We start from the raw sequence: 12,500 nt of genomic DNA, 5'->3' as shown, positions 1-12,500 counted from the left end.
CACTTCGGGACCAACGCATCACCGGAAGACAACCGCCAAACATCGAAAGAGTCGCGATGCTCCGCAACCTACGTGCAAAGCGGTCGCACACCGGGTAAGGGAGTGAGAGCCCCAAACATAGCTGGGCGAGGCGCTCACTCCGCTCTTTAATATCTCGTTAATACCGCCAAGGAAATGGCACAAGCACACACACACAAGCATCCTCGGAAGAGGACAGTTCGAGTGACAGGTCAAATCCAAGAGTTCCGAAGACTACCTCCAGGAACAATCGGGAACAAGACCGATTACAAGTCGTCGAGTCTGTTACTGGGCGAACACGAGATGCGCACAGGAAATCGATCAGCCCTCACAATGGCCCAAGGCCAGAGATCGGACTGCTACGATTTACCCCAACAATCATCGTGCCACTCTTCGCAGAGAGGTGATAGACGCCAACGAGCCCGCGCATAGCAATCGAGGTGTAAAAAGGGCGTTGAAGGCAGGAAGCCTGGACGAAAGAGGCTACGAGGTCACCTCGAAGCGGTCTAAGAATCGGGCGCACTTGGGGCGACTACCAGTGCCAACCCCTTATCCCGCGGTGCGTCCGACACACAGAAATTTCCAAGGCGGCCAAGGAGCCTCCCCGCATAGCAATCGGGGTGTGAGGTTACGGATGCAGCATTGATAGCAATCGAGGTGTGAGGCGAAGGATGCAGAAGTGAGAGCCGAGGGATGTAGCAGAGATAGCAATCGGGGTGTGTGATGCAGAAGAGATAGCAATCGAGGTGTGCGGTGGGAAGGGCCCAGCAGCCAGAATGCATGAAGCGACGGATGAAGCAGTGATGACAACCGGGCTGTGAGGAGAGGAGGGATGCAGCCAAGAAAGCAATCAGGGCTCGAGGCAAGGGATGCATCAAGGATAGCAATCATGTTGTGAGGCGAGATTCCAAAGGCTAAACGTGAGAGGCTGCAGGGTCGACTCAGAGAGGTCTATGCATGTGAGAGGCTGAAAGCAAGGTCGACTCGGAGCGGTCTATGCATCGGGCGCGCTTGGGGCGACTACCAGTGCCAACCCCTTATCCCGCGACGCGTCCGACAAAGAGAACGTTCCAAGGCGGCAGAGGAGGTTACCAGCCGAAGGATGCAGTAGCAATAACAGGTATAGTTCCGCGGCGGCCGAGAAGACTCACCGCATAGGAATCGGGATGCGAGGCGAGGGATGCGGCGGGAAGGCCCCGACGGCTAAACGGAAGAGGCTGCAGGGCCGCCTCGGAATGGTCCAAGCATCGGATGCGATTGGGACGACTACCAGTGCCAACCCCTTATCCCGCGATGCGTCCGATACACAGATAGTTCCAAGGCGGCCGAGGAGCCTCACCGCATATCAATCGGGGTGCGAGGCGAGGGATGGGGCGGGAAGGCCCCAACGGCTAGACGGAAGAGGCTTCAGGGCCACCTCGGAATGGTCCAAGCATCGGACGCGCTTGGGGCGACTGCCAGTGCCAACCCCTTATCCCGCGATGCGTCCGATACACAGATGGTTCCAAGGCGGCCGAGGAGCCTCACCGCATAGCAATCGGGGGTGCGAGGCGAGGGATGGGGCGGGAAGGCCCCAACGGCTAGACGGAAGAGGCTTCAGGGCCGCCTAGGAATGGTCCAAGCATCGGACACGCTTGGGGCGACTACCAGTGACAGCCCCCTATCCCGCGATGCGTCCGATACGAAGATGGTTCCAAGGCGGCCGAGGAGCCTCACCGCATAGCAATCGGGGTGCGAGGTGGGGGATGCGGCGAGATGGCCCCAACGGCTAGACGGAAGAGGCCACAGGGCCGCGTCGGAATAGTCCAAGCATCGGACGCGCTTGGGGCGACTACCAGTGACAACCCCTTATCCCGCGATGCGTCCGATACGAAGATAGTTCCAAGGCGGCCGAGGAGCCTCACCGCATAGCAATCGGGGTGCGAGGTGGGGGATGCGGCGAGATGGCCCCAACGGCTAGACGGAAGAGGCTGCAGGGCCGCCTCGGAATAGTCCAAGCATCGGACGCGCTTGGGGCCACTACCAGTGACAACCCCTTATCCCGCGATGCGTCCGATACGAAGATAGTTCCAAGGCGGCCGAAGAGCCTCACCGCATAGCAATCGGGGTGCGAGGTGGGGGATGCGGCGAGATGGCCCCAACGGCTAGACGGAAGAGGCCACAGGGCCGCCTCGGAATAGTCCAAGCATCGGACGCGCTTGGGGCGACTACCAGTGACAACCCCTTATCCCGCGATGCGTCCGATACGAAGATAGTTCCCAGGCGGCCGAGGAGCCTCACCGCATAGCAATCGGGGTGCGAGGCGAGGGATGCGGCGAGATGGCCCCAAAGGCTAGACGGAAGAGGCTGCAGGGCTGCCTCGGAATAGTCCAAGCATCGGACGCGCTTGGGGCGACTACCACTGCCAACCCCTTATCCCGCGATGCGTCCGATACACAGATAGTTCCGAGGCGGCCGAGGAGGTGGGGGATGCAGCGAGATGGCCCCAACGGCTAGACGGAAGAGGCTGCAGGGCCGCCTCGGAATAGTCCAAGCATCGGACGCGCTTGGGGCGACTACCAGTGACAACCCCTTATCCCGCGATGCGTCCGATACACAGATAGTTCCGAGGCGGCCAAGGAGCCTCACCGCATAGCAATCGTGGTGCGAGGTGGGGGATGCGGCGAGATGGCCCCAACGGCTAGACGGAAGAGGCTGCAGGGCCGCCTCGGAATGGTCCAAGCATCGGATGCGCTTGGGGCGACTACCACTGCCAACCCCTTATCCCGCGATGCGTCCGATACACAGATAGTTCCAAGGCGGCCGAGGAGCCTCACAGCATAGCAATCAGGGTGCGAGGCGAGGGATGCGGCGAGAAAGCCCCAACGGCTAGAGGGAAGAGGCTTCAGGTCCGCCTCGGAATGGTCCAAGCATCGGACGCGCTTGGGGCGACTACCAGTGACAACCCCTTATCCCGCGACGCGTCCGATACACAGATAGTTCCAAGGCGGCCGAGGAGCCTCACCGCATAGCAATCGGGGTGCGAGGCGAGGGATGCGGCGAGAAGGACCCAACGGCTACACGGAAGAGGCTTCGGGGCCGCCTCGGAATGGTCCAAGCATCGGACGCGCTTGGGGCGACTACCAGTGACAACCCCTTATCCCACGACGCGTCCGATACACAGATAGTTCCAAGGCGGCCGAGGAGCCTCACCGCATAGCAATCGGGGTGCGAGGCGAGGGATGCGGCGAGAACGACCCAACGGCTACACGGAAGAGGCTTCGGGGCCGCCTCGGAATGGTCCAAGCATCGGACGCGCTTGGGGCGACTACCAGTGACAACCCCTTATCCCGCGACGCGTCCGATACACAGATAGTTCCAAGGCGGCCGAGGAGCCTCACCGCATAGCAATCGGGGTGCGAGGCGAGGGATGCGGCGAGAAGGACCCAACGGCTAGACGGAAGAGGCTTCGGGTCCGCCTCGGAATGGTCCAAGCATCGGACGCGCTTGGGGCGACTACCAGTGACAACCCCTTATCCCGCGACGCGTCCGATACACAGATAGTTCCAAGGCGGCCGAGGAGCCTCACCGCATAGCAATCGGGGTGCGAGGCGAGGGATGCGGCGAGAAGGACCCAACGGCTAGACGGAAGAGGCTTCGGGTCCGCCTCGGAATGGTCCAAGCATCGGACGCGCTTGGGGCGACTACCAGTGACAACCCCTTATCCCGCGACGCGTCCGATACACAGATAGTTCCAAGGCGGCCGAGGAGCCTCACCGCATAGCAATCGGGGTGCGAGGCGAGGGATGCGGCGAGAAGGACCCAACGGCTAGACGGAAGAGGCTTCGGGTCCGCCTCGGAATGGTCCAAGCATCGGACGCGCTTGGGGCGACTACCAGTGACAACCCCTTATCCCGCGACGCGTCCGATACACAGATAGTTCCGAGGCGGCCGAGGAGCCTCACCGCATAGCAATCGGGGTGCGAGGCGAAGGATGCGGCGAGAAGGACCCAACGGCTAGACGGAAGAGGCTTCGGGTCCGCCTCGGAATGGTCCAAGCATCGGACGCGCTTGGGGCGACTACCAGTGACAACCCCTTATCTCGCGACGCGTCCGATACACAGATAGTTCCAAGGCGGCCGAGGAGCCTCACCGCATAGCAATCGGGGTGCGAGGCGAGGGATGCGGCGAGAAGGACCCAACGGCTAGACGGAAGAGGCTTCAGGGCCGCCTCGGAATGGTCCAAGCATCGAACGCGCTTGGGGCGACTACCAGTGACAACCCCTTATCCCGCGACGCGTCCGATACACAGATAGTTCCGAGGCGGCCGAGGAGCCTCACCGCATAGCAATCGGGGTGCGAGGCGAGGGATGCGGCGAGAAGGACCCAACGGCTAGACGGAAGAGGCTTCAGGGCCGCCTCGGAATGGTCCAAGCATCGGACGCGCTTGGGGCGACTACCAGTGACAACCCCTTATCCCGCGACGCGTCCGATACACAGATAGTTCCGAGGCGGCCGAGGAGCCTCACCGCATAGCAATCGAGGTGCGAGGCGAGGGATGCGGCGAGAAGGACCCAACGGCTAGACGGAAGAGGCTTCAGGGCCGCCTCGGAATGGTCCAAGCATCGGACGCGCTTGGGGCGACTACCAATGACAACCCCTTATCCCGCGACGCGTCCGATACACAGATAGTTCCGAGGCGGCCGAGGAGCCTCACCGCATAGCAATCGGGGTGCGAGGCGAGGGATGCGGCGAGAAGGACCCAACGGCTAGACGGAAGAGGCTTCAGGGCCGCCTCGGAATGGTCCAAGCATCGGACGCGCTTGGGGCGACTACCAGTGACAACCCCTTATCCCGCGACGCGTCCGATACACAGATAGTTCCGAGGCGGCCGAGGAGCCTCACCGCATAGCAATCGGGGTGCGAGGCGAGGGATGCGGCGAGAAGGACCCAACGGCTAGACGGAAGAGGCTTCAGGGCCGCCTCGGAATGGTCCAAGCATCGGACGCGCTTGGGGCGACTACCGTTGCCAACCCCTTATCCCGCGATGCGTCTGATACACAGATAGTTCCGAGGCGGCCGAGGAGCCTCACCGCATAGCAATCGGGTTGCGAGGCAGATTATTGGGAAGGGAACCCCCTGGGATGCGGCTCAAGCAGTGCCCAAAGGGACTGGAATGCGGAATCACATCGAGAGACCCAAATGCTATACGAGGGCTCAAATCGAATTATCGATTTGGCCACGACATGGACGCATCGGAACGACTACCTTTGCCGAACCACTCGCAATTGCATCCATACCGAAACCAATAGACATTTCCGTTAGAGCCCTCGCATAGCATTCGGGAATCTCGCATGCCCCTCTAAATCGACCAATGCTGGCGCTCAATGAAAATCCGAGCGCTACCACCGTTCGAGCGCCAGCATTGGTCGAGTTAGAGGGGCACGGGGGAGAATGCTCCAGTCAACACCTCCCCTATATAAGTTATTTGTCCGATTCTCGCACAACCGTAGTCTGCCTCGTCGAATCAAACAACGGTCCCAGATTCCGACTTCCGTTCCGTAGAGACCCAAAAGCTAGATGGAGGCTCGCAAGAAAGAGAGTCGGCGCATAGCAATCGGGTTTCTCGAACGTTTAGGGACCGAGCTCACTTGCGGATAGGGCAAAATCCGCCAAGCAACCCAAAAGCTAGACGGGGGCTCGAATCGAATCGCCTAGGCGGCCACAACAACGACGTGTTGGATCGACTACCAGTGCCAAACCATTCAGCAAGACTAGTCTGTGTCGAGGCCGGATAGAGATTCTCAGAGAGCGCCCGCATAGCATTTAGGAGACCTGCCGCGTCCCTCACACTCGACAAATGGTGGTGCACGTTTATAAATCCGAGCGATCCCAACCCTTTCAAGCACCAACATCGGTCGAGATAGAGGGGCACGGAGGGGGCTGCGTGAGACAACACAGTCCCCTATATAAGTTATTTGTCCGATTCTCACACATCCGAAGAATGGTCATCAAATCGGACAACAGCCCAAACTTCCGACTTCCGTCCCAGAAAGCCCAAGAGCTATCTAAAACGTTCATGGCCGGAACTCGATCGCGGCTATACCAGTCCGCCAAGCAACCCAAAAGCTAGACTGGAGCTCTAGTCGAATCACCTCTGTGGCCATTGCAAGGACGTGTTGGAGCGACTACCATTGCCGAACCATTCCGCAGGTCGAGTCCATACCAAGGCCGCATAGAGATTCACGATGAGCTCCTGCATAGCAATCAGGAGACTTGCCGTGTCCATCACAATCGATAAATCCTGGTGCAAGATTTTTGCATCCGAGCGCTCCAACCAGTCGAGCACCAGCATCAATCGACATAAACGGGCACGGGGGGAGGATGCTCGAGAACACTACCTCCCCTATATAAGTTATTTGTCCGATTCTCAAGCAGCCGAAGTCTGGTCATCGAATCGGGTCAAAGACCACAACTTCCGACTTTACCCACAATGCAAGTCATCGAATCGAACATCGGCCCCCGAGTCGGACTCCATGCGTATGTCAGGTCATCGGACCCAAATTCCGCCTTCCTGCGCATGGCGGGCCATCAATATCAACTCGGTCATCGGACCCAAACTCCGCCTTTTTGCGTATGGCACGCCTTCAAATCGGTCATCGGACCCAAATTCCGCCTTCCTGTGCATGGCGGGCCATCAACATCAACTCGGTCATCGGACCCAAATTCCGCCTTTCTGCGCATGGCACGCCATCAACTCGGTCATCGGACCCAAATTCCGCCTTCCTGCGCATGGCAGGTCATCGGACACAAATTCAGACCTCGCCAATATGCCTACGTATCGAATCGGTCATCGGACCCAACTTCCGACTTCATCCATACTGTAGGGTCTTTGAGGTTGGCGCGGTGCGCTCAACCCAGGGAGTCGACCCATCGAAGCATACACCTCCCCTATATAAGCTATTTGTCCGATTCCCACACCTGTGTAGTTTGCACCTCTGACCAGGACATCGACCCCAACTTCCGAACTCGACTGCAACGACGGCACCAGCGCCTTGGTGCGCACCTTGCGACGCACAGTCCCAACATTCGCCTTCCTGCACATGGCAGGTCATCGGACCCAAATTCCGACCTCGCGAGTATGCCTACATATCGAATCGGTCATCGGACCCAACTTCCGACTTCATCCATACCGTAGGGTCTTTGAGGTTGGCGCGGTGCGCTCAACCCGGGGAGTCGACCCAACGAAGCATACACCTCCCCTATATAAGCTATTTGTCCGATTCCCACACCTGTGTAGTTTGCACCTCCGATCAAGACATCGACCCCAACTTCCGAACTCGCCTCCAACGACCGAACCAGCGCCTTGGTGCGCACCTTGCAACGCACAGTGCCAACATTCGCCTTCCTGCACGTGGCAGGTCATCGGACCCAAATTCCGACCTCGCGAGTATGCCTACATATCGAATCGGTCATCGGACCCAACTTCCGACTTCATCCATACCGTAGGGTCTTTGAGGTTGGCGCGGTGCGCTCAACCCGGGGAGTCGACCCAACGAAGCATACACCTCCCCTATATAAGCTATTTGTCCGATTCCCACACCTGTGTAGCTTGCACCTCCGATCAGGACATCGACCCCAACTTCCGAACTCGACTAAAAAGACCGCACCAGCGCCTTGGTGTGCACCTTGCAACGCACAGTGTCAACATTCGCCTTCCTGCACATGGCAGGTCATCGGACCCAAATTCCGACCTCATGAGCATACCTACTAATCGAATCGGTCATCGGACCCAACTTCCGACTTCATCCATACCGTAGGGTCTTTGAGGTTGGCGCGGTGCGCTCAACCTGGGGAGTCGACCCATCGAAGCATACACCTCCCCTATATAAGCTATTTGTCCGATTCCGACACCTGTGTAGTTTGCACCTCCGCTCAGGACATCGACCCCAACTTCCGAACTCGCCTGCAACGACCGAACCAGCGCCTTGGTGCGCACCAAAAGTGCGCACTTTTGGAGGGCACTTTTGTGCGCTCCAAAGGTGCGCACTTTTGGAGGGCACTTTTCTGCGCTCCAAAGGTGCGCACTTTTGGAGGGCACTTTTTGGAGGGCACTTTTCTGCGCTCCAAAGGTGCGCACTTTTGGAGGGCACTTTTTGGAGGGCACTTTTCTGCGCTCCAAAGGTGCGCACTTTTGGAGGGCACTTTTTGGAGGGCACTTTTCTGCGCTCCAAAGGTGCGCACTTTTGGAGGGCACTTTTTGGAGGGCACTTTTCTGCGCTCCAAAGGTGCGCACTTTTGGAGGGCACTTTTTGGAGGGCACTTTTCTGCGCTCCAAAGGTGCGCACTTTTGGAGGGCACTTTTTGGAGGGCACTTTTCTGCGCTCCAAAGGTGCGCACTTTTGGAGGGCACTTTTTGGAGGGCACTTTTCTGCGCTCCAAAGGTGCGCACTTTTGGAGGGCACTTTTTGGAGGGCACTTTTCTGCGCTCCAAAGGTGCGCACTTTTGGAGGGCACTTTTTGGAGGGCACTTTTCTGCGCTCCAAAGGTGCGCACTTTTGGAGGGCACTTTTTGGAGGGCACTTTTCTGCGCTCCAAAGGTGCGCACTTTTGGAGGGCACTTTTGTGCACTCCAAAGGTGCGCACTTTTGGAGGGCACTTTTCCTGTGCTCCAAAGGTGCACACCTAGGTGAGCACCTTCGACCACACCTTGTAGCACACCAAACTCTGACTTTCGACTTCATCCGCAATGCAGGGTCTTTGAGGTTGGCGCAATGCGCACAACCAGGGGAGTCGACCCATCAAACCCAACACCTCCCCTATATAAGCTATTTGTCTGATTCTCATACATGCGTAGCCTGCAGGAGCAATTAGGACATCGACCCCAACTTTCGGCTTCTAAACGAAAACAAGGTCTTTGAGGTTGGTGTAATGCGAACAACTAGGGGAGTCAACCCATCAAACCCAACACCTCCCCTATATAAGCTATTTGTCTGATTCTCATACATGTGTAGTCTACAGGAGCAATTAGGACATCGACCCCAACTTTTGACTTCTTAACGAAAACAAGGTCTTTGAGGTTGACGTAATGCGCACAACCAGGGGAGTCGACCCATCAAACCCAACACCTCCCCTATATAAGCTATTTGTCCGATTCTCATACATGTGTAGCCTGCAGGAGCCATTAGGACATTGACCCCAACTTTTGACTTCTTAACGAAAACAAGGTCTTTGAGGTTGGCGTAATGCGCACAACCAAGGGAGTTGACCCATCAAACCCAACACCTCCCCTATATAAGCTATTTGTCTGATTCTCATACATGTGTAGCCTGCAACAACGATTAGGACATCCACCCCAACTTCTGAATTCGTCTGCGTTGACCGCACCAAAGGTGCACGCCTTGGTGCTCACCAAAATCCGACTTCCGACTTCTTCTGCTATGCGGGGTCTTTGAGGTTGGCGCAGTGCGCACAACCAGGGGAGTCAACCCACCGAATGCAACACCTCCCCTATATAAGCTATTTGTCTGATTCTCATACATGCGTAGACTGCAGCAATGATTAGGACATCCACCCCAACTTTTGACTTCTTAAACAAGACAGGGTCTTTGAAGTTGGTGCAGTGCACACAACCAGGGGAGTCGACCCATCAAACGCAACACCTCCCCTATATAAAGCTATTTGTCCGATTCTCATACGTGTAGTCTGCAGCAGCGATTAGGACATCGACCCCAACTTCCGAATTCGTTTGCATTGACCGCACCAAAGGTGCACGCCTTGGTGTGCACCCTGGAGTGCACTTTGGTGCTCACCTCGGTGCACACTTTGGTGTGCACCTCGGTGTGCACCAAAGGTGCGCACCTTGGAGCGCACCAAAGGTGTACACTTTGGAGCGCACCACATAGGGTCTTTGAGAGGTTGGCGCAGTGCGCACACCAAGGTGGGTGTTGAGGTGCGTGCCGAGGTGGGTGGGTGCTAGGGTGCGCTCCATGGTGGGTGCCAGGGTGGGTGCGTGCTAGGGTGGATTCCAAAGAGGGTCATAGGGTGGGTGCCAAGGTGGGTTGGTGATATAGTGGGTTCAAAGGTGGGTACTAGGGTGGGTTCCAAGGTGGGTCACAAGTTGGGTGCCAGGATGCGTGGGTGTTAGGTTGGGTGCCAAGGTGGGCTCCTGCGTGGGTGGGTGCTAGGGTGGGTTTCAAGGTGGACGCGAGGGCGGGTGCCAAGGTGGGTAACAAGTTGGGTGTTAGGATGGGTGAGTGCTAGAGTGGGTGCCAAGGTGGGTGGGTGCTAAGGTGGATGCCAAGGTGGTTCACAGGGTGGGTGGGTTCTAGGGTGAGTTCCAAGGTGGGTCACAGGTTCAGTGCTAGGGTGGGTGTCAAGGCGGGTGTCGAGGTGCCTGGGTGCTAGGGTGTGGATGCCAATGTGGGTCATAGGGTGGGTACTAGGGTGGGCTGCAATGTGGGTGCCAAGGTGGGTAACATGCTCGGTGGGTTCTAAATTGGGTGCCAGGGTGGGTGTGCACCCACCTTGCCCGAGGTGGGTGCCAAGGTGCCAGTGTGGGTGGGTGCTAAGGTGGATGCCAAGGTGGGTGAGAAGGTGGGTGATAGGTTGAGTGGTAGGATGGGTGGGTGCCAAGATGGGTCACAGGGTGGGTGCAAGGGTGGGTAGGTGCTAGGGTTGGTGTCAGGGTGGGTGGGTGCTAGGTTGGGTTCCAAGGTGGGTGCGAGGGTGAGTGTCAAGGTGGGTCACAGGTTAGGTGCTAGGATGGGTGAGTGCTAGGGTGCAAAGGTGCCAGGGTGGGTGCTAGGATGGGTCGATGCTAGGGTGAGTGGCAAGGTGGGTCCACAAGTGTCAAGGTGGGTGCCGAGGTGGGTGCCAAGTCGGCGACTGCTATGGTGGATGCCAAGGTGGGTCACGGGGTGGGTGCCAAGTTGCTAGGTTGGGTTCCAAGGTGGGTGCCAACGTGGGTGCTAGGGTGCGTGGGTTAAAGGGTGTGTCACAACGTGGGTGCCAGGATGGGTGCGCACCCACACTGGCCAAGACGGGTGCGGGTGCAAGGTTGGGTTCCAAGCCCGGTCACAGGCTGGGTGCTAGGATGGGTGGGTGCCAAGGTGGGCACCAGGGTGGGTGCACCCACCCTGGCCAAGGTGGGTCACGGGGTGCGTCCTAGGGTGGGTAACGGGGTGGGTACTAAGGTGCGTGCCAAGGTGGGTCATAGGGTGGGTGCCAAGGTGGGCACCAGGGTGGGTGTGCACCAACCCTAGCCAGGGTAGGTCACGGGGTGGTTGTCGGGGTGGGCGTCAAGGAGCCAAGGTGGGTGGCAAGTAGCCAAGTTGCGTGCCAAGGTGGGTGTCGGGGTGGGTGCCAAGGATCCAAGGTGGGTGCCAAGGAACCAAGGTGGGTGTCTGGGTGGGTGCCGAGGTGGGAGCCAGGGTGGGTCCCAAGGTGAGTGCAAAGGTGGGTGCCAGGGTCAAGGTGAGTGCCAATGTGGGTTCCAAGGTGCCAGGGTCAGGGTGAGTGCCAATGTGGGTTCAAAGGTGCTAAGTTGGGTGCGAGGTTGGGTGCGAGGGTGGGTGGGTGCCAAGGTGTGCTAGGTGGAAGCCCGGGTGGGTCGGCATCCCATGGGTGTCGAGTTGGGTGCCTGATGGGTGCTTCTTGTCAAGTTTTAGTCGTCGGGACTCATTTCGAGCCTTAGAGGTCGTTTCTTGTCCGGTTGCCCTGTCTTCGACCTGGGAACCCAATTTTGGTCCTCGGGTCCCATTTTTTTTTGTCTCGCATCCCACTTTTGGCCTGTGGCCTTTTCGGGGTCGATTCTCGTTTTGGGCATCAGAGCATGTTTCTTCTCCTAAAACCCAATATTTGTTTATTAAGTCTCGGAACACATTTTTGTTCTCGTGGACCCATCATGGGTCTTGGAACGCATTTGTGGTCCTTGGGTCCCATTTTGCATCCCGAAACTTGTGTTTTGGTGCTTGATCCCTATTTTGGGTGCCCACCTTGCACCAAGTGCGCACCCGGGGCAAACCGAGCGCCTTGGTGCACCGGGGCAAGATCGAGCGTGCACCCGAGGCGCCCCGAACATGCACCAAGGTGCACTCGGCCCACATGTGAGCGCAGGTCGTTGCGCCCGAGGTGGTGTGTGGGCACCGCGTTGCAGACGGGACACTGCACGCACACGACGCCCCCTCCAGGTGCACGCACGTAGGCCGGGCCGGGTGCACACCCGACGCCCTAGCAAGGTGCGCGCACCCGGGCAGGGCTCACACTTGGCGAACGGGGCGCACTTCGCGAGGGAGGGTGTGCACCTCGACGGGGGTGGGTGGCCGGGGTGGATTCGCACGTGGGTCGCGGTTTGCTAAGTACACACTGCGACAAGCTCATAACGGGTGCGATCATACCAGCGTTAGTGCACCGGATCCCATCAGAACTCCGCAGTTAAGCGCGCTTGGGCCGGAGTAGTACTGGGATGGGTGACCTCCCGGGAAGTCCCGGTGTTGCACCCT

The 12,500-nt window shown here is 58.4% G+C and overlaps 1 non-coding gene across 1 annotated transcript; it reads left to right on the top strand.

The window, feature by feature from the left end:
* Positions 1 to 12,381: 12,381 nt before the first annotated feature.
* Positions 12,382 to 12,500, top strand: LOC131865587 (5S ribosomal RNA). The gene has a single exon (XR_009364306.1). It is a non-coding gene; the product is annotated as a 5S ribosomal RNA (ribosomal RNA).

This window comes from Cryptomeria japonica, unplaced genomic scaffold (assembly GCF_030272615.1).
Source record: "Cryptomeria japonica unplaced genomic scaffold, Sugi_1.0 HiC_scaffold_114, whole genome shotgun sequence".
NCBI classification, from domain to species: domain Eukaryota; kingdom Viridiplantae; phylum Streptophyta; class Pinopsida; order Cupressales; family Cupressaceae; genus Cryptomeria; species Cryptomeria japonica.
Note: the sequence above shows the minus strand (reverse complement) of the source record. Positions and strands in the feature narration are given on the sequence as shown.